This window comes from Oxyura jamaicensis, chromosome 11 (genome assembly GCF_011077185.1).
Source record: "Oxyura jamaicensis isolate SHBP4307 breed ruddy duck chromosome 11, BPBGC_Ojam_1.0, whole genome shotgun sequence".
NCBI classification, from domain to species: Eukaryota; Metazoa; Chordata; class Aves; order Anseriformes; family Anatidae; genus Oxyura; species Oxyura jamaicensis.
In genome coordinates, this window is record NC_048903.1 from 10,670,431 (window position 1) to 10,693,495 (window position 23,065).

At 46.4% G+C, this 23,065-nt stretch overlaps 1 long non-coding RNA gene across 2 annotated transcripts in view; it reads right to left on the reverse strand.

Annotated features, from left to right (window-relative positions):
- Positions 1-23,065, reverse strand: part of LOC118172968 — a 46,487-nt gene that overhangs the window by 3,361 nt on the left and 20,061 nt on the right. For both annotated transcript variants that reach the window (XR_004753944.1, XR_004753945.1), the window contains exons 5-6: positions 8,215-8,388; positions 2,538-2,703 (exon numbers count right to left, since the gene is read on the reverse strand). This is a non-coding gene — a long non-coding RNA (uncharacterized LOC118172968). The remainder of the gene's footprint in view (positions 1-2,537; positions 2,704-8,214; positions 8,389-23,065) is intronic.

Below are 23,065 nucleotides of genomic sequence, written 5' to 3' on the forward strand. Positions count from 1 at the left end.
ATGCACAAGCATCAAAGTTGTAAAAACTCCTTAGTTCAGAGGTAACATGAGAAAGTCTATTTCTTGACTTTATTTTGGATATATGCAGCACCCGTACGTTCTTGTGGTGACAATTTAACATTTGAGAGGCTTTTTGATGAAACCAATGTTTTGGGCTAAAATGTTGTAAAAGCCACACCTGAGATACAGCCTCCAAATGCAACCCCTGCCTCAGTATTTGCCTACTACCAGGCTCTGTTTGGTTCTCATAGAAAACCATGGCCTATCTTTAGACTCACATCTACCCTAGCACAGATGTATGAAGCAGTGTGTGCTCAGGTATGCAGGGAGCAACCTTACAGGATCCAATACAACATTGTGAGAGGACCCCATAGAGCAGGACAGATAAACAGTGTATATGTGCACATTTATCTGCACCCATCTGCTCAGCAGTTTAGGCTGCCACAGGCTCATTAAAAATTGCTAGCTGCTGTGAAAAGTCCTCAGGACTGTTTGCTGGGTCTTAGCGAACCACAGTGCAGATGTGGGATGTGGATCTGTGAGAGCAAGGCTACCATCAGCACAGGCAGCAGCGCCAGGTCTGCTGGCACACCATGAGAAGCTAAGGACACTGCTCCCTGAGACGGGACAGTGTGTAAGGGGAGACACGGGCCACTCCTATGAGTCAGCCCCAAATTCCCACCCAAAAACCACAGATGACCCATCCATCCTGCAAATTTTTGTCAGCACAACAATGAATGCTCAGAAAAGGCACCAGATTTAGCCTTTATCTCTGCACCAGTTAGGGTCTATGACACCAGCACAAAACCTGGGCTAAGAAGCAATAAATAAATAAATAAAAGCAAAACCCCATATGTATTTGAAAGCATGTCCAGAAACAAACAAGCAAAACCTCTTATCCAAACAAATCATAGTTAGATCTTGGGTGAGACCATGTTTATGAAGGTTTAGCCAAGATGCTTGCTTGGAGATACTTCTCCAGCCTTAGCATAACACAACCAGCCTGGACAAGTGCTACTAGAAAACACCTCATTAAAATGCTGTTGTGGTATTTATTTATAGGTAGTAATTTATATCACACCCATCATACACACCGATCTGGCAGCTCTGATTGGCAAATCAGACTGCTTCTCCAGCAACACTGCCTGCCCCAAACCCACCCTCCATGTTCTCCTCTCTCACCAGCACAACTGTTGCCCACTAGACACTGCTGTCACGCTGAATAAGACTTTGTCTGCATTTATCCAGCCCTACAGCACTCTCCAAAATGCAGGTGGGGTATCAAAGATACAACAGCCCCATCAAGACCCAGGCACACATCTTTGGTGCTTTGTAGCCAGGTATTCTTGGGTACAACTGTTAGCAACGGCAGAGCTCACCCCTTGGGCAGGCTGGCAGCTCGATTCTGCATTGGGTGGAGAATCCAAATAGCTGTGTAAAGTACCAAGGATAATGCCAGAGACACTCTGCGTGTTGGGGACAGTGGTACAAAAGCCAGCATGATAAAACACCTTGTAAGAAAGCATAGGGTGTGTCTTCAGCAGAAAAAAAAAAAAAAAAAAAAAAAAGGAAAGAAAGAAAAAATCACTGGCAAAAAAAAGAGGTTAGATGAGGTAGCTGGGACTGCCGGGGGCAATCTGAAATCAGTTTACATTAGAGCAGGTTGCTCTTGATTTTGCTACAGCAGTTGTCACGCTTGGTAAGAATAACTAGCTATTCATACAGCAGCCACCATTGTGCAGCTCAGCACATGCTCCCTAATGGAAAGAAATCCAAGCAAACGCAGTGGCTGAAATGGGACATAATAAAAATATATATTATGTAAAGAAGTTTCCACTTCAGGAATCTGTGAGAACAATTATTTCCCTGTAAAAAGACTTCATTACTGAAGCACCGGAGGTTTTACACTAAATCTGCATGTTGGATTGAAATGCCAGCATATACGTCCTGCTGCAGCTTCTAGGTCCTTGCCACTATCTGGCCCTTTCAATCTCCAACTTTTTTAATACTCCCAAGTTCCTCAGCTATCTAGAGTTCCACCTTCTTGCATGCCCAGAACTGCCCCAGTCTTGACAGGACCAAGCAGCTCAGCCCATTTCACACCTAACTCTGATGAGGATCCAGAAACTGGGCGTTGCTTTGCATAAATCCCCTGAGGGCTTTGATCGGGGATTATATGTTACCTGGTGACTGTTTCATGTAAAATGCATAAACAGTCCTGGGAGCAGAGTCCAGATTCTCAGACTCCCATGTGAATGCTCAAACCAGTAGGAAAGACAGCCATGCTCCCTCGCGTGCACTTGCTTTTTGGCCCAATGATTCAACAGTGCCATGCTGTAGAGCAGCAGATCCTCAGACGAGGTTAGATGAGCAGTGTTTAGCTCACTGCCTTGTGGTTTGGGTGCTCTGTAAGAGGTGGAAGATGGGAACAATGACCCTGAGGAGAACAGTGATCCTGTTTGTCACTTCCTGGCTGATGGTCATCAGTGTTTCAGATTAAACAGGTGTGCTGTGACAGAAAGGCTGTCTGTACTCACCTTCCAGAGGATCCACCGGGCTGGGTCACTGCAGACTCAAAGCCTTAAAATTCCCCTATTAGTCTCTCTGGCCACGATGCTGAAGGTTTCAGACCTCGTGAGGAAGTTCCAGGCTTGCCTTGGGCACGCAGTGCGGAGTGCTGGCTCTGCAGTCAGCAGGTGGGCACTACAAATCAAGAAGCACAGAGCTTAATACTGAGACATCAAACTGCTCCTGGGTATAATTTCAAAAATTTATAATTGCATCTGCAAATGGCTACACCACACAGTTACTCAGGCTGGGCACTCAGGTCTTGGTGCATAAAATGAGGCGTTTCATGAATTAGCGTCCACTAAGGGGGGAAAGCCATTGGAAAATTCTGTATTGCTACTGTTGCTACAGAAACAATGTCCTACCCCAGCACCACACTCAATCCTTCCCTGTTTCAGCTCTCTGTGTGACATGCAGTGGTGCATTTGTCTCTTCATTTGTGGAAGGAGGGAAAAACCTTTTTGTTTCTTCTAAAAAAGGGAAAAATTGTATTTAGACAGCCAGTAAATAGCAAAACACTTTTGGCACCTGTTTGCATTGCTCATAGATATTAGAAACACTTTTTTCTTCCAGAATTATTTACCATAAAAATGCACAAATGATGATGTTTCTTTGAGGAAACATTCAACCACATCAACTTCCATTGGGACCAAATCCATGACAGTTTGCAACTTGAGCTGGTTGCTTTCCATTTTCACTGCACAAATTATATTTGCAATGGTAGAAATTTATAATTCTGCTCTAAACCAAATAAATAAAATGCTTGGAAAATGTCATATTTTGCTCACAAATGAAAAGCAAAAGTTGTTTCAAAGTTTCACTTACTGCAGCAACTGTTCCTCGGTGAGTTTCCCCATTTGCTGCAATGCTCAGTAAGTTCCTTTGGAAACCACTGAGCACTCCCAGTACACACACAACACATCAGGATCAAGCCACAGCCCGAGTCACTTCTAATAAACGCTCTCAGGTGCCAGGATAAAGAGCAAACCTGTTTGTATTGCCCCCAAGCCATGATCTGCCTTCCAACACCTTCTTCTGGTATCTCAGAAGAATGTAAAAAGAAAGAGAAAGCTGGGAAAGCTCTTCTGAACTGTGTACTTCAGCCCAAGCTAGCCCCACTAGGTTCCCACCACCACTGCCCCACAGCTCACCTTCGGATTTTCACTGTATTCACCATCCTAGGCAACATCAGGAACTTCCAGCTCAAAGCAGGGGCAGCTGCCAACCACACTGTAAGGCCATACAGCTGCTGCCCCAACAAACTCATGTCATCCACAGCTTGGCACAAGGCAGAAGCACAGAGCTAGACCCTGGTGGGTCCAGCCCCAAGAGCACCATTAGCTACAGAGGCTATGGATACTGCAAGGCACACACAAAAGGCTGACATTTGTTGTCACCAAGGTGGGCGGTTATTTTTATTGTGTTGCACATGTCCATGCAGTGGTCAAAATATAAGTGCAAAGGGGACTGCAGACAATGAGCACTTGATCCCTAAGGTAGCACAAAATAGTAGTGACCTTGGGCTGAAGGATAGCTAGGTGTCTGAGCATCTCTAAGTGTAGGCAAATACAGCAGTTTTTGAGCAAGGCCTATGTTACAATAGAATGGGCTAAAGAAGCTATATGGAAGAAGGCAGGTGAGCAGACAAAGGGAGCCCACCTCTGTCACAAGCTGAGGTGCAGCAAAGCCCAGGGTCTACGGGAAAGCAGAAGACTTGTCTCCAAGGCTGATGACTGCCAGGCACATGAAGCACTGAGGTCCAAACCGAGGAAGCATGGCAGCATGCTAATTCCAGTCGGGGAAGCTCGCATGCTCCAGCAACAGCAGTGCAGTGCGCTGATTCACAGCGGTGTGTGCAGGGCATTAGCATGAGAAAATCAATAGTGGCTTCAGGAGAAAATTAACAGATGGTCATAGGGGAAACCTCCCTATGTTTTTTTTTTTTTTTTTTTTTTTTTTTCCCTTCTCCGTGATAATAGACTACTTACAAATTTCTGAAACCACCTGCACATTTTCCCAGTATCATGGCTACTGGTTAGAACAGGGTGTGCGTCTCCACGGTGCTGTTTGCGGCACTGGGTTTGCTTTTCAGTACACGCCTCTCATGTTCCCATGAACAACTGCATAATCCACAAGTTGGCTGTCATGATACCATTGAGGGGTGACATGAGGGTGATGACTAACGCTCAGGATTAGGTTTGGGGAATACTTAACATTTTCTAGCTAGTCTCACTGCTTCAGGAGAATCACCTGACATCCAGGTATCCCAGTTTTCCCATTGCTACAAAGGGAAGAAGTAAAACCTCACTGGACTTTGGAGGAAGAGCAAAGTGTATCAGCGTTTTTAAAGGCTCCTGCAACTCACTACAACAGACATTACCCAGAACAAAGTGCAGCAAGAGAAAATAGCACAACATCCAGGGACAGGCACAGAAAGCTCCACCACACTGGGTGCATAATACTGCGAAAAGGCGGGGATGGGCAGCAAATGTGTATCTCATGAGTAATGAACACGTGCATTTTCATGTGGCATCACCATTCTGCCAAGGCTGCCAGCCAGCAATGCTTACTGCTCTCCCTGCCAGGACGTGTGACGTATGGCACGGCCACATGCTCCTTCAGAGCAGCGAGGTGGCATGGGATCTAGGACTTTATGCTACCCTCCCCTTAGCCTTGCTTTAGCTAGAAGGTATTTCACCCAGATCCCACAGGAAATCAGCCCAAATTTCATAGAAGTGGGCATCAATTCCACCACAATCCCAGGTGTTCTGGGATAAACATCCTGTGCACATCAGATCAATTCAAGAATCTCTGTGAACTGCACTGCTTGCCAACCACCCAGCTGCAGCCAATCGTGCAGGTACAGACACACAGGGCAGCGCCAGCCATGCCAGCTTCCCCCAGACAACAAGAGGACTCTGGGGCATCCAAAACACTCCGCTCCTGGCAGCTAGGAGCCACTGACGCTGTCTCCTGATGCGTGTGAACACTCAGTTGCAAGAATCCTCTCTCCATCCCACCATAAAGACCCTACAATTGCTACCATGCATGTTCTTCCCTGTCTGCTGTGTGTTCTCCTCACCTGCACATCTGCTGCTCAGCCTCACTGTCTTCTGTGTGGTGCCAGTCAGAGGGGCGGCTGCAGAAAGCTATTCCTCCTTCTCATCACTCATGTGCTGCTGCCCTGGGTGGAGGCAGGCCCTGGTGGCCTTGGGGACTACAGAGCTCAGGGAGGCTTTAGTAAGGCTCTGGCACCAGAAAGATGCTCTGTGCTCACAGCCAAATGTGACCTGTTCTGCAGGGAAAATCTTCCCTCACCGAGCTCGTTCCCTCCCCCTCAGTTAACAGGCAGTCTGGACTCGGTTATTGACTTGTTAAAGGATCATTGCCTCTTGAAATTGCATTGCAGGAAGCTAGAAATCACAGTTTGCTATCCACATGGTTTCTGTTTCCAAAGGCGACCTCATGCATGTGTGTGCAGCTACCTTCCTCCAAGAAATGCCTGTGCATACTGCAAAACACCCTCACAGACCTGCACTGGGGTGCCTGCTGAGAGTGCCAGGCTCTGTGCTATGGCTGCGTCTGCTCCAGCAGGGTGTATGTCACAGTGCCTATTTTAAGGAACAGATGTGTGACACCTGAAGTGCTCCAGGCCAGTACAGTTGAAGGACATGAACATTAAGGGTTACAAATGAGAATCTGTGGTTAGCTGGCACCTGGCACAAGTATTGCTTTGCCTCATTAATTAGAAAACCTTTTCTAATGAATCCTACCTGCAGCCAATAGATGAACCACAAAGGCTCATCATTACTCCAGCCCTTTTCCAAAATACTGCTGGGTGACTAAAGACAACTGTTGCTTGGACAATGACCATTTTTTGGCAAAAGACAATGACAGGGCAGGGGTTGCAATGCATAAAGTGCACATATGCTCAATACCTGGAAGAAAGATATTCTCTAACTTCCATGTTTGAATTTTAACTGTTGACTGTGGGCCAGGTGCAGAGATGACGTAGGTGGATTTGTAAGTTACATCAGTAACTTAGGGGGCTGGCTGTACGCAAGCTAGCTACACCACAGCTCTGGACTGGCACACTTCCATAGGGGAGATGCACGGGCCTGACTGAGTCTACAGGAGAATTTCTGAGGAGTTAAATAACGGTCTATCTGACATTTCAACCTTTGCTGCCAACAGCAGCAACATGCTTGAGACAAGCACTGGCAAAAATACGGAAGAGGTTTTTTTGATGTCATTGTTGCTGTGGATCCCCAGCTACAAATCCTCTGCATGGATTTGGAATTGTTGAAAATGATCTATGAGAATGTGGATTATTTTTGAACTGGCATTTTAGTCAAGAATTGTGTTGGAAATAATGGTGATGGAAGGACAGCTAAGCTAGGCTGATTTGTTACAGTAAAGCTGTGTTGTACTTTAGATTACTTATTAACAAACAGCAAATGGGCCTCTGCCTTGACCTTTTTCATTTGAGCAAATATACTCTTCCTGTCCCTTGTAAACAGCAGGTACTGGTAACTGAGTCACGTACCCCCTCACATCACTGAAGTTAGTTTTTTTTTTTTTCATTTGTGGCAAGAATTTTAGTTAAATTGAATTTTGCCAGGCTTACTAAGGTTATTAACAGTATTATTAGTCTTAATAATAACAACAGTAATAGTAATTCTCTGGATCACCATAGACTTGAGAACATCTAAGTAGTTCAAAAATATTAATTAGCAAAACTCAATAGGAGGTCTGAGAAACCAGCAAAAATTGTCAGCCTTACTTCAGAGCTGAAGAGCTAAAAACAGAGCCACAGCAAGCAGAAGTGGCTGTTTGCCTGATGAGTTTCAATTAATGGGTGTTTCTCAGGTGTCATGAAATGCCAGGTGCCCGGTGCCTCTGGCAACACTACCAGGTTAAAAGCAGCAGCCCACAGCACACATCTGGAGCAGCTGAAGTCAGTAGTAGGTTTGGGAACTGGAGTCAAAAGGATAGGTTCTTCCACTGAGGGCTGGGCTTTCAGTACCTGCCCTGCTTAGAGTGGGACGTGCCCCAGGTGTGCTGTGCATTGGGAACAATGGTATCACGGGCACTTCGGAAAATAACAATCCAGATGATCTTTGGTGTAGCTGAAGACCAAGAACATGCCTAGAACCTGCATGTGCTCTTGTGTCACTAGACTACTGATACCCATTCCTTTGTCAGCTGTTATATTAAACCTTTTGGAGTGGAGGAGATGAATGCTGACAAACACAAGGAACCCCTTTGCAATAGCTGATTATTATTTCTCCAGTCTAATTTTTTACCTGACTTCTCTTTAGTTGTATTAAAGCTCCAGTGGTGGCCAAGTCATGTCAATGGCACCAAGGTGTTTGCAGTGTTCATCTTGGTTATAAGTCAATTTTTCCTGCAGATAACACCCCAAGCCACTCTGAATCACACAACATAAAGCACTCAGTAAACAAGGTGAAAGTTTCATCTAGATTCTTAACCAGTGATGTCTCAAAGTCTTTGCAGCAAGGGGTAATTACTTGTATTAATTACAGACTCCTCTAGGGTACATTATGCCACTGCCTAGATAGGATTGGACATACAAATTGGAGGAGTGACTCTTTTTGCTTTCTTTGATTTATTCAAAAACCTTACCATTGGTAGCCATAGGAAGGACACAGGCAAAGTCAATCCTGGTGTTGCGTTTGCAGTGAGGATGACGCAGTGCCAGAGCAACAGCCTCACAACTGAGATCCAGGTGCAGTTTCTCACCCTGACACAGACTGCTCATGTGATCCCGAGCATGTCACGTAACCCGTCTGTCCCCATCTGTAAAATTAGGATAATGGTAGTTCATGTTGAAGCCTGAAAGAAGTCAAAACAGTAAGAAAAAGGAAGCTTCTCTTCCCTGGGTCTACATCCATCAGTGTCTTCTAAGAGTTACAAAAAGCACTGTGACCAGCCTGACTCCATTTCCCTGCCTATGATATGATCACTGGTATTTGCCTGGTGGGCAACTTTTCGCCCTGTGGCTGTGCTCACTCACTAAAGCAGGTTTTCCCTCAAGGAGTTCATTGCTCTGTACTGCTCATTTCCATCCCATGCTCTTCTACCCACTCTCTAAAGCCAGGTGCCATATGATACTTTACACTTTCAGAGCTTCATCAGGAGGCTGATTTTTCTGTAGCCTGCACCTGTCAGAAACATCCTCCTCCAGGGCTTCATCCCCAGCTGTTGGGTCGTGGGTCCCGGCCACCCGCTCCACATGCTCCCACTGCCACCACTCTGTGGCTGGACGCAGACTCCAGCCAGGCCTCACTGTGTGCTCAGCTAGCGCCCAGCTGCTGCCTTCTACCACTGACAGCCAAACCTGGTTAAGACAACCCCGCTAGAGTTTGGACACCATCACAGGAAACCCTCAGAATAGTAACAAAAAATATTATACTTTTCTTCTGCCTTCCTAAAGAAAAAGCCAGGCTTTCAAGCTTATCAGCTTGTAGCCATTTGGTGACTGTGTTTTTTATGTTTAGCTGCTTTCTTGACTATTTATCACTGTAGAAGGTAGTTACTTTTCAGGGTAATGCTTTGTGATAACTTTCTCTGAGAACCTTCTCTGGGAAAATGGATGGCAACCTGATGCTCTGACTTCACCGTCATATTCATTCAATTCCCTTCATTTAACTCTACCAACTTCTTTACAGAGTTAGATGTTCTCCAACTTTGCAATGGATTTAAAGCATCTCATTTGCTGACAACAAATCCCAGTGTCTCAAATGTTCGGCACATCTCTGGTGATATCCTCTGTTATTGCTATTATCCACTATTACTGATATCCACTATTATTACAAGAAACACGCAAGCCCTAGGGTTGAAATTTAGTGTGGTGTTGCTCCTGGGGAGCAAAACGGTAGAGTCCATTTTCCTCCACTTTCCTTTGTCTTGGCAGCCTCAGCAGCAGCTATTTCCCAGTAGAAACACACTGGTGTCACAGGAGTTTTTGGCTGTGTGATGCCTAGTAACTTTAACAGGAGTCCCACAGCTGCCGTCCCACACAGTGCTTTGAAGATTCAGACCGTGTTTCAACCCAGAGAGATTGTCTATAAAAGTCTCACAAACAATTTAGGCACAGTTACTGGCTTGGCCAGTCCTCATCACTTACATGTCACCCTTCAGGAGCAGCACGCCCCAGGCCGACATTTGGGTAGGCATGGAAGTGACGCTGCAGCTCTTGGGAACCTCTTAGCCAGCGGGTCCTAGAACACACAACACAAATCCAGCAAAGCAGGGTTCTCGGCACAGCCCTCTGGTGTTGCCTTCTCCTGGTGTAACATTTAACAAACACCAAACAGGTGCAGGAAGAATCTCCCTGCTTCACATCAGCAGGAGCTGTGGGGGGTTTCTGAGGCCCCAGGCTCATGGGCACGTGGACCCAACGCGGGTGTCAAAGAGTGTGTCACACCAGGGTGTCACACCAGGGGCAGGCCCACCTCAGAGAGCCCAAATGCACAGGAGCTGTTCTGCACCTGCAGCCATGCAGTGGTGCAACAGCTTATGTCCTCACCTCACCCTTCTTTCCTGAACCTCCATTTCAGATAAACCCCAAGTGCCTGCCAGTCAGCAGCTGCCTCCCTGCCTGAAGAGCACACCTGGGTGTGCTGTCGGGTGAACAGGGGACAGCACCTGACCATCACCCCGGCCTCTGGCTCTTGCACAGCTGAAGCACAGGGTGTAGGGTGACCAGCCCAGGACCAGCTCAGCGCCCTGTGTGGCAGCCCTCTCCTCTGTGGTTGCTCCCAGGACGGCCTCCTCGGTGGTGCAGAGGGAACAGGAAGGATCTGGAAAGCTCTGTGGCTCCATGCCGTTTTCATGTTTGTTTACACACACTGCTCTCTGAATGGGCAGAGGTCTGTGAAAGTGCTGATTCATAAACATCCCTGCCATCTGTGGCCTCTTCAAATGAGAGCTCACCCAGACCCAAGGATGATTTACTTTTCTTGGCTCCTCATCTCAAATTGATTCTGTCTCCATTCCCTCAGACTTCGAGGGATTTGGGCAAAAACAAATATTATTGAATCCCTTGAAGCTGTTGAGTTAACTATGAGCTGTTGAACATTCAAGGTTCTGACAGGAAAAATGGCAAGAGTTAGTGTTGGGGATGCTGTCTCACAAACCTGCCATTTTCTTCAAACCTACCGGTCTCGGCACACTCACAAAGTCACAGTTTGAAGACCAGTGAAGGAAGACAGGAGAGGCTCTGCCATCCCAGGAGCTGGAGCTGGATCTGAACAGGAATTAGAAATGGGTTAGGATGCTGGATACCACACACATCCGCCCCAGAGTACAGCCACCTCCTGTCCCTTCACCAGAAAATCTTAATTTCTTTCTTCCTTACGCCAGCCACCAGCGTGATGTACCTGCTTTGTGCAGATGACTTCAGCATTAGTCCTACTGTGCTGCCCTCCTCTCTTTTTGCACTGTGCTCTAAAAATCTGCTGCTGCCAATCCACTTGCCCATTAATGGCCACGGCCTCATCAAGCAGGGCAAAGCTGTGGTCCGCAAGCTCTCCTGTCAGGGCATGTTATACACCACCACTGCAGCCAAGCAGCTGCCCCCTTCCTCCCCCCAGCTACGTCTTCCCACTTGTGAAACTGTCCCCTCAGAACCAGAAGAACCCGCTCCAGGCGAAGGTGCCTGAATGGGGCTCGCAGGAATTGGCCCTGAAACTTTGGTATTGGAGCTGACACTGGAGTCCAGCGAAGTGCTCAGCTGCACCTCCCGCTAACGTCACACAAGTGGAAGGCGCTTTGCATGCCTCAGTACTAGCCCCAGCGTTATCGCAGGCCAAATCATAACCACTGTAATAAAAGTTTGCAGTAACGTCAGATTAATTAATGGTGAGAAGAAAAAAGTCTTGCCAGGCCAGATGGCAAATCCTAAGTTTCTCACGTGATGACTGTCAAATTACTGTCTCCACAAAAGAACATCATCGAGCACATTTAATAAAGCTTGGAAATGTTTATCGAAGCAGTGGCAGAGATCCTGGCTGATCCGCCAGGGTCTGTGCCCAGGAGGGATCCAAATGCAGAGCTAAGCTTTAAGGAGCTGCCACCAATAAAGGCCCTGAGTGCATAAAACTGAACTTGGCTTTCAAACTTAACTGAGCTCAGGCACTGAAGTCCAGCTTTGCAGAGGTCCCTGTCTCTCAGCCACCTGCACTCTGTGGTCTCTCCTTGGTTCACATTCACATTTTCTGCTGGCACACCTGCCCAGAACAGCGTCTCCAAGGAGCTGCATTTTACACTGGCCTCCACGGGCATACAGAGATGCAGCCCCCCCTTCCCTGAACACCCCGAGATGGGCGTCTTGCAAACCAGCTCCCAGCAAGCCAAATGCATCCTAAGGCTCCTCACAGCACGGAGCTCCAATTGTTTCACTCTGACCCAGGTCCTGCCCACCACCAGCAGGATGGAGAGAGCAAACATCCGTTTAGCAGAGGTTTCACACAGGTTTCACTCTGAAGAGCTTCACCCGGAATAGCTGATCGGCTGGCAGTTGGACAGTCTCATGGGAAGTGAGAGACAAGCACTCGCAGATTGAGGAACGCATTGAACCCAGGTCTCCCACTTCCTCAGTGAATGCTCTAAAATAAAAGACAATGACTTAGAAGACAGACATCAGCCAGAAGGAAGGAGCACCCCTCTCTCACTTCAGTGGTATTGCTGGCACTGCCCCGGGAAGAAGACTCTGGCCATGGAGTCCTCAGAGGACTCAAGCACGAAGCCCTGAGTGAGGCTTCTGTGCTGTGCTGTGACGGGATGGCAAGGGAGGCAAGAGTGGGAAAAAAATCAGAAACACCCATATTTGCAGGCTGACCTCTGGATATCAAACATACTTTGTGCTTGGGAAGCCTGAGCACATCAGCTCTGCTTTTGGTTTTAGGGTCTGGCTTTATGGTGAGACAGCGCCACACTCGCTGTTCATAGCCCTGTGCCCTGCACTGAGCCTGGCACCCGCGGGCCAGCAGCCACTTAGCACCTCCCTGATGGCTCGGTGGTGGGCTGCCTGAGGTCCACGAACAGAACGATCTGCCACTCCATCTGTGCTCTTTGGGTGAAAGGATGTGGTTTGCTGAGGCTTTGTGGTCCTTTGGCTAGTGAATGGCAATGTTCTGTGGGAACTGGTTTTGACTTCTCAAAGCTTTTACCTTTGAGACAGTGGGACAGGACACTTTGAAAACTGCTTCTTCCCCCTTTGATGAAAATGGGAGAAAAAATGACTTGACATTTTCATACTGCAGTAAAACCCTCTTTAAAGTGTAATAAATAAATTCTGCCTCATCTGGATGAAAGTGCATTGTACTTTCACAGCCTTATGTGTTATCTTTCAATACCAACAACAAGAAAACAAGCCTTCCACACAAAACAAAGCAATAAAAGAACACGTTTCAAGTGTTGGCTGGTAATTCCATGTAACATATTTTCAGGCTTGTCATGAAAAATAAGCAACGTAATACAATTTTTGTAAGCTGTTTCTCTTGGCAGATGGCATTTCCATTTTCAGGCTAACTTGGAGGGCTGAAGAGACCACCACCACTCCACTAAAGCTAAACCCCTAGCATAGCTGCTGCAGCCACTGCAGAGTTCTGCTTTCACGTTGCTGTTAGCATGGGGAGTTTCAGAAGAATTTTGGATTGGCTTGGAAACAAGTCTAGCAGGGTGCTACAAATAGAATAGCAGAAGAAGGTAGCAGAGTAAAAATACGCAGCATTAGATCACGGGTATGGAAGTAGCGCAGACAGGAAGCCAGTGAAAGGGATAGGCACACTGCTGTTCTCTGCTACTTGCCACAATTTTGAATGCATTCCATCTCCAAATGTCTGACAAAATTCCCACTTGTTTAACCTCACCTCCCTCCTTCACATTGACACTCACAGCCACTCTGGATAAAAAGACCAGCGCACTAGGAAGGAGATGGGTTATTTTTAAGCCTGCCCCTTCAAAGCACCCTGTCTGGCACAAAACAGCTCACACGGCCACCGGTTGTAAAGTTTCATCTCACAACAGGCACAGCAGGGCTGAACACAGAACCTGTACTTGAACCTTTCTGACCTTTGGGGATACATCCTCATAGTTTGGGCTCAGCCAATTCATACGGTGTCCCACATCTGAAAGCCGGGGTGCCTACAGCAAGGCTTTGCTCATGCATCTAATGGCCTGGGTTATTTTCCAAGGTGCACACCATGTCCAGTTCCTACCGACTCCTGCGGGATTCATCAGCCTCATTTAGGAATTTGAATACGGATTTAGGAGCCTAACTTTTGGCACTTGGGGTGGAAAACTTTAGCCAATAAGACTGCACAATCCTATTACCATGACAGCTTGGGAATGTGAGAACTCAGCAGTTTGGAATAAGGCGCCACATTAAAAATAGATTAAACCGAGAACAGCCCTCACGGCCTGCGGCGCCTAGGACAAGTGTCTGCCAGCTGAAATGCCTCGTAGGTAACTGTTCGCTAGTGAATCAGGTGCTGGCTGGAGGTGCCCACAGTTGCCTCAAGACACAGACAGATTTTTTTTCCAGAGACACTGTATTTTTTTTTTCTAGCACCGTATGAAACTCGGCAGCTCTAACCCTAAGGGGATCCATGCAAACCTCTGGCTTGCTCTGGTTCCCATGGCACTCACATCCACCAAGTTTCACTTTGAATTTCAGGCTCACAAATCTCCAGTCAGCCCAGAGCGATAAGCTCTGCCAAGCCAGGGCTCTAGCGATCGAGCAGGACTCTTCCCCTTTCTCTAAACACTAATGCATGAAACGGTGGAGGAACCAAGCCGCCTTGTTGTGACACAGGGAAAACACGATCAGCATCCAGCGCAAGGTGCTGGAAGGACTGATTTCCTGGTCCATTTGCAGCCTGAGGGTGAAACAAAGGGTGAGCTTGTTTCCCTGGCTGGCGGCTCCCTGCTAGCCAAGGACAAGAGTCACTTGTCCCTTTGGTTCCCTTAGATCTGCCCAGCAATGACCGCAGAGATTTGCTGACCTGCCGGCAGCACTTAGGACAGCTGGTGGGGTTGCATTGCAGTGGCTCTGTGTTTGCTTCTCCAACAGCTCCCAGAGGACAGTAATGCTTTATGCTTAATATATGCTGTCATTTTGTATTACATCTTTTCTTTGGAAGTTACCTCATAAAAGACCAAAACAAAACAAAAACCCAAACCCCAAAATCCAAACCCCAAAGAAAGCTGAGGACTGCTGCAGACATCGTGAGTGAATTACTGCTCCTTCAGCTGACACGGAGTCAAAAAAAGCCATAGCCCTGCTGGCTTCACAAGAGCGATCTGCCATAGAGTGGTGGTTACTGGTCACTAACATCTCTTCTCCAAGACCTCTGCTTTTTCTCTTCTCCAGTCCCATCATGTGGTGAAGCCCTTGATAGTGGCTTTTGCTGCTGTATCAGCATTTGTGGCATAAAACAATTGTGACAAACCTTTGGATTCCACAGTTGGATTGCCCAAACACATACATGAGCAAGTAAAACCCCAGCTCCTAACTTTCGTCCTCCAAAATCAGTCCTCCCATGCCTGATCCACACAGCACCCACAGACTGACAGCGATGGTCATGGTCTTACACAAAGGACTAACAAACGACTGGCTCAGAGCAGACTGGATCTATTTGCATGTAGGGGCTCAATGTGCTGGAAAAATATTACAAGCACACTCCGTCCAGTTTCATCTTCAGCTGAGTACAGTAACTCACTGAACACTGCAATACATTTGACAGATTAAGAAACCTTCTGCATTTTATTTATTTTAATTCCCTGTGTATCTCTCTACACTTTATTTTCCCTGCAGGATTGTTTGGGAATGCCTTACAATAACAGGATCAAGAAAGCAACAGTACATACCAGGTGTGTGGGTGACTAACGCTGCCCCACAATGAAAGCACTGCCAAAACTTGGGGGGGATTTCAGCGTAGTTCTATTTCTGTAGATACAGGTGGGCTGAGAACATCATTGACTAGGTTCCAGTGGAATAAATAAAAATAGGTAAATGATAGATGGGAATGTATCTCCCCCAAGCCTTGGGATTTACAAAGAATTCCCCTACTCCCCCACTCCACACACAAACCTGCACATTTCAAGATCCAGAAGGCACCTTTTTCATACGTAATGCTAAAAATTTACACTAGACTTTATAATCCTAAAATACCTCTATGGCACGAAGCCACATTTGCAATACGTGGGTGGAAAAGCTGTCATCATAGCGGAAAAAATATTCTGCTGAAACTCAAAACTTTGCAGAAACAGCTGAGTCACTCTTTCGCAGTTAAGGTAGTCTGGGCTTGTTACCCTCCGTTACCCTCCGTGCCTCTGGATGGAGCCTGGCACACGCGCCTGTCCCCTGGCTGCCAGGATCCCCAACCCCCCCTCTGAACAAGAACCATGCAGGGAGCAGGTTTCCTCACACAGGTGCTTTGTAGCACCCACCCGTGTGAGCCAAACAAACGCTGGGCGTCCCAGAGGCTCGAAGCCTTCAGGTATCTGCAGCAGTGCAGCCAGACGTGCGCTGGCCAAATCATATGCATCAGCTCAGCTCTGGTAAGCAAGACGATACACAGCTGTACGCACAGCTTATGACCTGATCGCAGCTCTCAAAGCAAATGATGTTTCCCTGTCCTCATAGGAATTAATGCTTTTTTTATTAAAAATCATTAATATAATGAAAAAGTTTGAAAATCTATCTCAAGTGCTCTAAGCTAAAAGAGCACAAGATCAAACCTCCGAACAAAAACATCTCCACATTTTGTTCTTTTTTTTTTCCTTTTTTTTAAAGTCTCCCGATTCAGTCGGTATTATTGTTTTGGCTGGTAAGAGGGAGCTGCCTAAGAGCCATTTATTAGCACATAAAAATACTGAAATTGCAAAGGTCTAGAAGTCATAACTGCCAACAATTATTGACTATACTAATGCAGTCACATATGAAATCTATAAAGCTCATTTTAAAGGAACCCTATATAGCCTATACATTTTGATTCCCTCAAAATACAATTTGGCTTGAAAAATCCTGTGATCCTTTGACCTGCATTTTAAGTAGAATGCAAGATTTTCAAGAAAAATTAGATTTGCCTGTCCAAATCAGAAGAGTGTACATACAGGTAAATAACAGCTTCCTTCACATGTACAGCAACGCACCAGATTTTCATTGTGTAAAAATAATTTTCATACAAACTGCAGTAACAATATAGACTCATTAGCTGTGCTGTACACACACAGCCATGCAAATGTTGTCACTGGGATTCGTGGGTGCTTACAGGGCAAGTTTGTTGCTCTAAAATGGCAATATCAGAAGGCAATTTTGCATTTTAAACCCTAACTAAGGAATTGTCTATAAAAACTGATGTCCTACGTCTCTGTTACATGCTAATAGCTGCTAGCCAGTCTAACTTGCACCTGTGTGTTTCCTCCCCAAGTGAGAAGATCTATTTCATGTTGTACATCACAGAAGCGTACACAGGACGTGCACATACCCAAGACATGAATTGTTGTTCCCTTGCCCCACTTTCCCATCACACTGCAATTCTGGGTGGGACACTTGTGATGGAAGAAATGCAGCGAAGGATTCCCCTATATTTCAGACTTTTCTGAAACTTTTCTTGTCGTTCTCATATTTCACAAAACACAGCAGTCCTCCAGCAAGAGCACTATGCTTTTCATGGGAAATGACGCTGATTGGGGCAAAAATATGCTTTTCTAAATAAACAGATTATGTTGTATAGCATGAAAGCTAAAAAAATAATGGCCTCAGCATGCCTACTCCCTGCCTGCCATCACCAAGCACACACACACCACAGGCTTCAGCTGGGTACCTTTTCAAGCACTAGGTCCTCTTACAGTAGTTGGACAGCTGGCTTCCCCTCAGACTTGCCTTCCTTCAAAGATTTGCTCCCAACCCTGGTAAAGAGGATGTGACTTTTGTCACCAGCAGAAGCAAACTCCAAATGTCCTCAGCTCTGCACCCCAACAGCAGCTGTCTGTCTTCTCTCTTCTCTACCTTCCCCTATGCATCACGTTTTCCTACCAAAATACATACTGTTCATATGAGCCCTAAAACACTTTCATTGTTTTAGGTCTTCTCCTATAGGGCTACAGAAAGAGCAAACTTCACCCGCTGCAACAAATATAAGAGCACTCTCTCAGTGCTGCTCGTGAGCTCTTACAGGGATAATTCAGGTCACTGACGTAACGCTGAGAAAGGAACCCAGCTTCTGAACAAAAGTACGAACACCAGCAGTGTCAAGAAACATCTGCCACTGTTTATAATTCTAAGGAAATCATTCATATACAAATTAGCTTTAAAAATTTACAGTTGTATTACTGATAGCTAAAGAATCAGATTTCCAACACCACTTGGTCATCACGTTACAAAATAAGTTACGTGAGATAACTCAAAATGTGAACATCATTCTTTACCTATTATGTAATGTCCTATGTGTTGTTACAGGTCTCATGAAATACCCACTTGGAATTTGCCTTAGCAAAGACTGCTTTTAAATTGGTTTTATCAACTCAGAATTCTTGATGGGATATTTGCAAATGTTATTGCTCACAATGTAAACATTAAACAGTATGCCTAGAGCTTTATTTATTTACATTACCTACATGTTCACTTACAATCAAAACTTGATGCTTTCATGTGGTAATCATATATTGACTTTTTAAAATAAATGTTGCCAATACTTTTTATATACATTCTTCACTCAGCGAGCCAAATAACACAGTGCTATTCTTAAAACTGCAGACTAGAGAATCAAACCTTAGCTTTATTGCATGGAACAGCAACCCCTCCTTTACCCCTGCCTTCAGCTACAATGGGAATAAGCCAATTCTGTAACCAATAATAAGATAGGTCAAGAAAATGTTGGTATGAAAACACTGCTAGTCCCATTCTTTTGGTACTTAGCCTGAGTTCCAGTCAACACAGGAGGGCTGCTGACTGGAATGAAGCAAGCAGCACTTGCACACAGATTTTATACTATTTTACGAGAAGTCTAAATGCTAATTTTCACAATTATGAGTCAACAACAAATACTCATTTCAGCCTGACTCTGTTGACAATGTTTTAACTGAACTGGCACATCAATAAAAATGTGAAAATAATTTTTTTAAGTTCATGAATATCCATTCCTAGTCCACCAATCCCCGCACAAAACTGAATTCTGTTCCACCAGAGAGAAACCTAAAGTATAAATGACAACATAATGAAAATAAGACATATATCTGACAGAGATGACTGTACGGTCATACATGATGAAAACTAGAATATGTGATACTCAGTGACCAACAGCAGGTTTGGCAGTCAGCCCTGATCTCCCAGTTACCAGTTGGGGCATATTTACTGGTATTTGGTTGTGTTATCTCCTGTCCCTGAGGGACACTAGTATAAATCACGTGGTGGATCCAATACGTCTTAGTAGCCTGAGATTTATTTGGTTCTTGAGGCAGATATGCAGCCAGAGATGCATTAGGCACTGTGGAGGGAATATCCAGAGTGAGAAAACTGAGGTACAGAAGTCCAGCCCTATGCAAAAATGTTCTGAAATATTTTGAGGCATTTGTTCAGTCAAGACCTTCCCTAACTCCAATGGGATTTTGCCAAGGAAAGTGGTTTGAATGCCGGAACAGGGTTAATTCCTAACTGTGTCTCTTTTTTAATGTAAATAATTAGAAATCACCAAAACCTTGCTCAGAAAAGGAGATGTGCTAATCCCTCTCCTCAGTCACTTGCTCCTGACTCCGGGTGAAGCTCCACCCAGAAAAGCTTCCATTGCTGCCTCCTACCAAGCATCCTCATGTTTCAAAGGAGAAACCGATTTGGCCAGTAAAGGAGGGAATCATGTCTAAAACTAGGGCAGGTCTTGAATCTCCTGTTGACTAGGAACAGTTGTTAAAATGTAAGTTGCCCCTGCTGCACAAAAAATACAGTAGTGCAGGTAACCGGAGCCAGCGCCTGCTGCATGGGCCCAATCCTGTTCCCACTGCAGTCAGTGGCAGGACTCCAACCTGTTTAATGGGAACAGCAACAAGCTTTCTATCTCCTTAATATAAATGAAGATACGCATCTCATCTTTGACATATTTTGGGCTCAAAGCCATTGGCTGACACTTGTTTGGTTCTCTGTACGTACATGACTCATGGGATAATATAATGCCTGATTTCCATTCTGCCAGACCTGTCTTTCTCAGTGGTTAACTATTAATTCTGGAGGCAAGATGCAATACTGCAGTAGAATAGGATGTTAAACTAAGAAAACTGCATTTAAATATTTGGAGTAAATGAATCAGAGTCCCTTTGTGAGGATTCCCTTCCAGTTAAGGAGTTACAGCCACATACTCCTTGGAACATCAGCCTCTTGCTTCTGCACAGAGGGAGCGTTTATGGAAGTCCCCAGCACAGTACCTGGCAGGCAGCAGTGTGACCATGCTGCCTTTACCAGCTCAAGGAGAAGCTTGATAATGGAACTGACATAAATGTATATATATGTATTCCAAACAGCTGATTCTTATTTCAGGCTACCTACACGGAACTGGGTTACTCTGGATATATGAGTGCTGATTTTCCACCAAAACTCTTTGTGATAAGGTCTGACTTTTTGTCTTCAGATCCATAGTCTACATTTGAGACTCTTAGTGTTACCTTAAAAAATTATTAATAATATAATACGGAGTGGAAGGGATTATCTGATTCTTCTGAAGTTTCTTGTGGTATATCTATTACCAATAAGTATTGTCGTGCCTTTAAAATGCTGTACCTCAGATAAGGTGACTTACACACAGATGTTTCCACACAAGCTGTTTGTATGCAATTTCACTTGTATAAATGAGGATTTCATTACAGGGGAAGAAAGAGAAGGCCAGAACCACAGATACCGATGTATAAAATGTTATTTTTGACTTAACCTATTATGCCAAGAGAGGGCAGTGGGCCTCTTCCTCCACCCTTTACAGTTAGACATTTGTCATTGTTTTCACCACCAAATTGGGTCAAACCCAGCCAGCACATAGCATGGAGAAGCACCTGCTTTCTCCTAACAGCAAGTATCTTCCACTGCCCCCTTTTCAGGGTGGGAATTGCTGTGGAGTACTCCAGAAACTGTATCCTAACATCTAACAACTTGAAGCAGGTGGAGAAGACAATCTCCTCTGGGGTAATTTCCCCACTGCAGTAGAAAAAAAATAAATCACTGAGAAACCTTGACGTTCCTCCCCCACCCTGAGCCGCTCCAGACTGAAGGACTTTGTTATGATCATGAGCAACCTCTCAACTCTGTACACAGTGCTAGCAGACAACTACTCCTTTCCTCCCCACACCCTCCTAGCATGTGATTGCTGCCCACCCCCGCATCTCGCCCCCTGTGTGTCCCCAGCCCCAGGCCTGGGGCTGACAAGGGCACAGGGTAGAGGAGGAAGGACTGCACTGCCACCGTGGAACTGTGTGTCGGGACGGGCAGGGGCTGGCAGCATTGTAGCAGCACCGCACATAGGATCAGGCTTGGTGGGAAACTTTCAAAAGGCTGCCCCACGGCTGTGTAGACAAATGCCTCCGAGTGCACACCCATCCAGTGCCGGAGCTGCTCAAGCCCTTGGCCAAGTCAGGATAACTGGTCCTGGTGCAGTAGATACGTGTGCTGCGTCCGCAGCAGCACGGCCTGGTGCCTGTTTGCACTTAACCCACTGGTCAAGACGATCCCCAGACATCTCCAGCCATCCCTTCCAACTATTCTGTGATCTTCAGAGTAGACAGTGTGTAAAAACCCTTTCCATTGCCTATTGCCCCTAAAACACACCAAGTGCTACTGAAACAGTTCGGTTCATATGCCACTACGAGGGCAAGGCACAGGGTCACACACGGCATTCCTCCACTCAAGGAAACAGCTCTGACAAATGTTCTTGCATTACTTGTCAGGTCACCTTTACGACAGAGGCAGGCACTGGACCTGAGTTAACACCAGCCCACACCTGCGTCCCCTCGCCCAGGCTGGCAGGACGCTGCTGCTGGAGCCAATGCATGCTAGCAGGGTGACCATCGGCCCCTGTGGCTGGCACGCTGCAGAAGCTGCCGGTGCAATCACGGCCTGCCACGCTGGCAGAATGCTGCTTGTAATGCTCTTCAGGGTGAAGCTCAGCCCTTGCTGTCCAGGCTTGCAGACCCCTGCCATTTCCCCCCAGAGGAGGAAATCTAAGAGTGTAATCTGCGGTAACAGGAGCCTGCTCTCACACTCCCATCTGGGAGGCAGGATGGCTGTAAAACCCTCTCTCCTTCCAGAGAGATGGAGCACTGCTCACTGTGATCCTGCTGCATAAGGGCAAACATCCCTGCACATGCTGCTTTGAGACCTTCCTCACCTGGGTAATGACTTGGGGCCACGTCAAAAGCTCACCCTCTTGCTTCGTTAGGGCAGAGAGCAAAAGAAAGAACAGTCACAGTGGGAAGGGGCTGCCAGCACAGAGCCAGGGTACAGAGAACTGTGCTGTGAGAGCCTTTCGCTGGGGCTCAGCCCATGGTTTGGGTTAGGACTGGGGCACACTGCTCACCCTGGCACTGTGTTTAAGGCAAGCATCTCTAAATGCTTTTCTGCTATCAATAATTTACCCTTCCTAATATTCCGTGGCATGCTGTGTTTATATAACTATTGAAACACCTATGCGGTAGATAGGTGATCTTAATTTTGAATCACAACATGGTTGATTCTTCTGCCGCTGAAGACCTGCCTAATCTATAGTTCATTTAAATTAATGGAAAAAACTGCTTTGTCTGAGGCCGTAAGTGATTTGCTGAAACCACACACATACAGAGTGAGTCACAGTTCAGAACATAACTCAAACGATCAGGACTGTATTCCCATGCTCTAACCACCAGATTACAGTCCCTCCCACATATACCCTGCAATAATCTTTGCTCAAATGATAAGAGTGTTTCCCCACTTTACACGTTGGACAGCATTACTCAGGGAGGCGCATCACTGGCAATGGGAGCCCAGCTCCGCAGGGCTGGGGAAAGGAAGAAACACAAGTAAAAACCATTGGTTTTACCCAGTGCAAGTAGAACTTAATTCTCCCCTTGGAAAATTACACGCTATCAATCCCTCGGTTTGAACCTAACTGGAAAGTGAAATCCTTAATTCTGGTCCGCCTCTGATACATCTTCACTGACTGCCATGGTGTGTTCCGCAGGGCCTTCTCTTCTCCTTCCCTTTCCTCTTTCCCTACCCCTTCTCCTTCTCTTCCTGCCCCGGAGTCCCTGCTCCGCGGGGCAGGGACAAGCCCCCGACTCGCGGTGCGCGGCAAGGCGAGCATGCCGGCCGTTACCTCACCTCACGCCCGCCGCCCCTCACGGCCTCCACCCCCCCCCGACGCACCCGGTGCCTGGCGCGGGCGGCCCGGCCGCGCGGCGCGGCCCGGCCCGGCCCCGCCGCTGGCAGCCGCTGGGGCGGAGCCCTCGCGCCCTT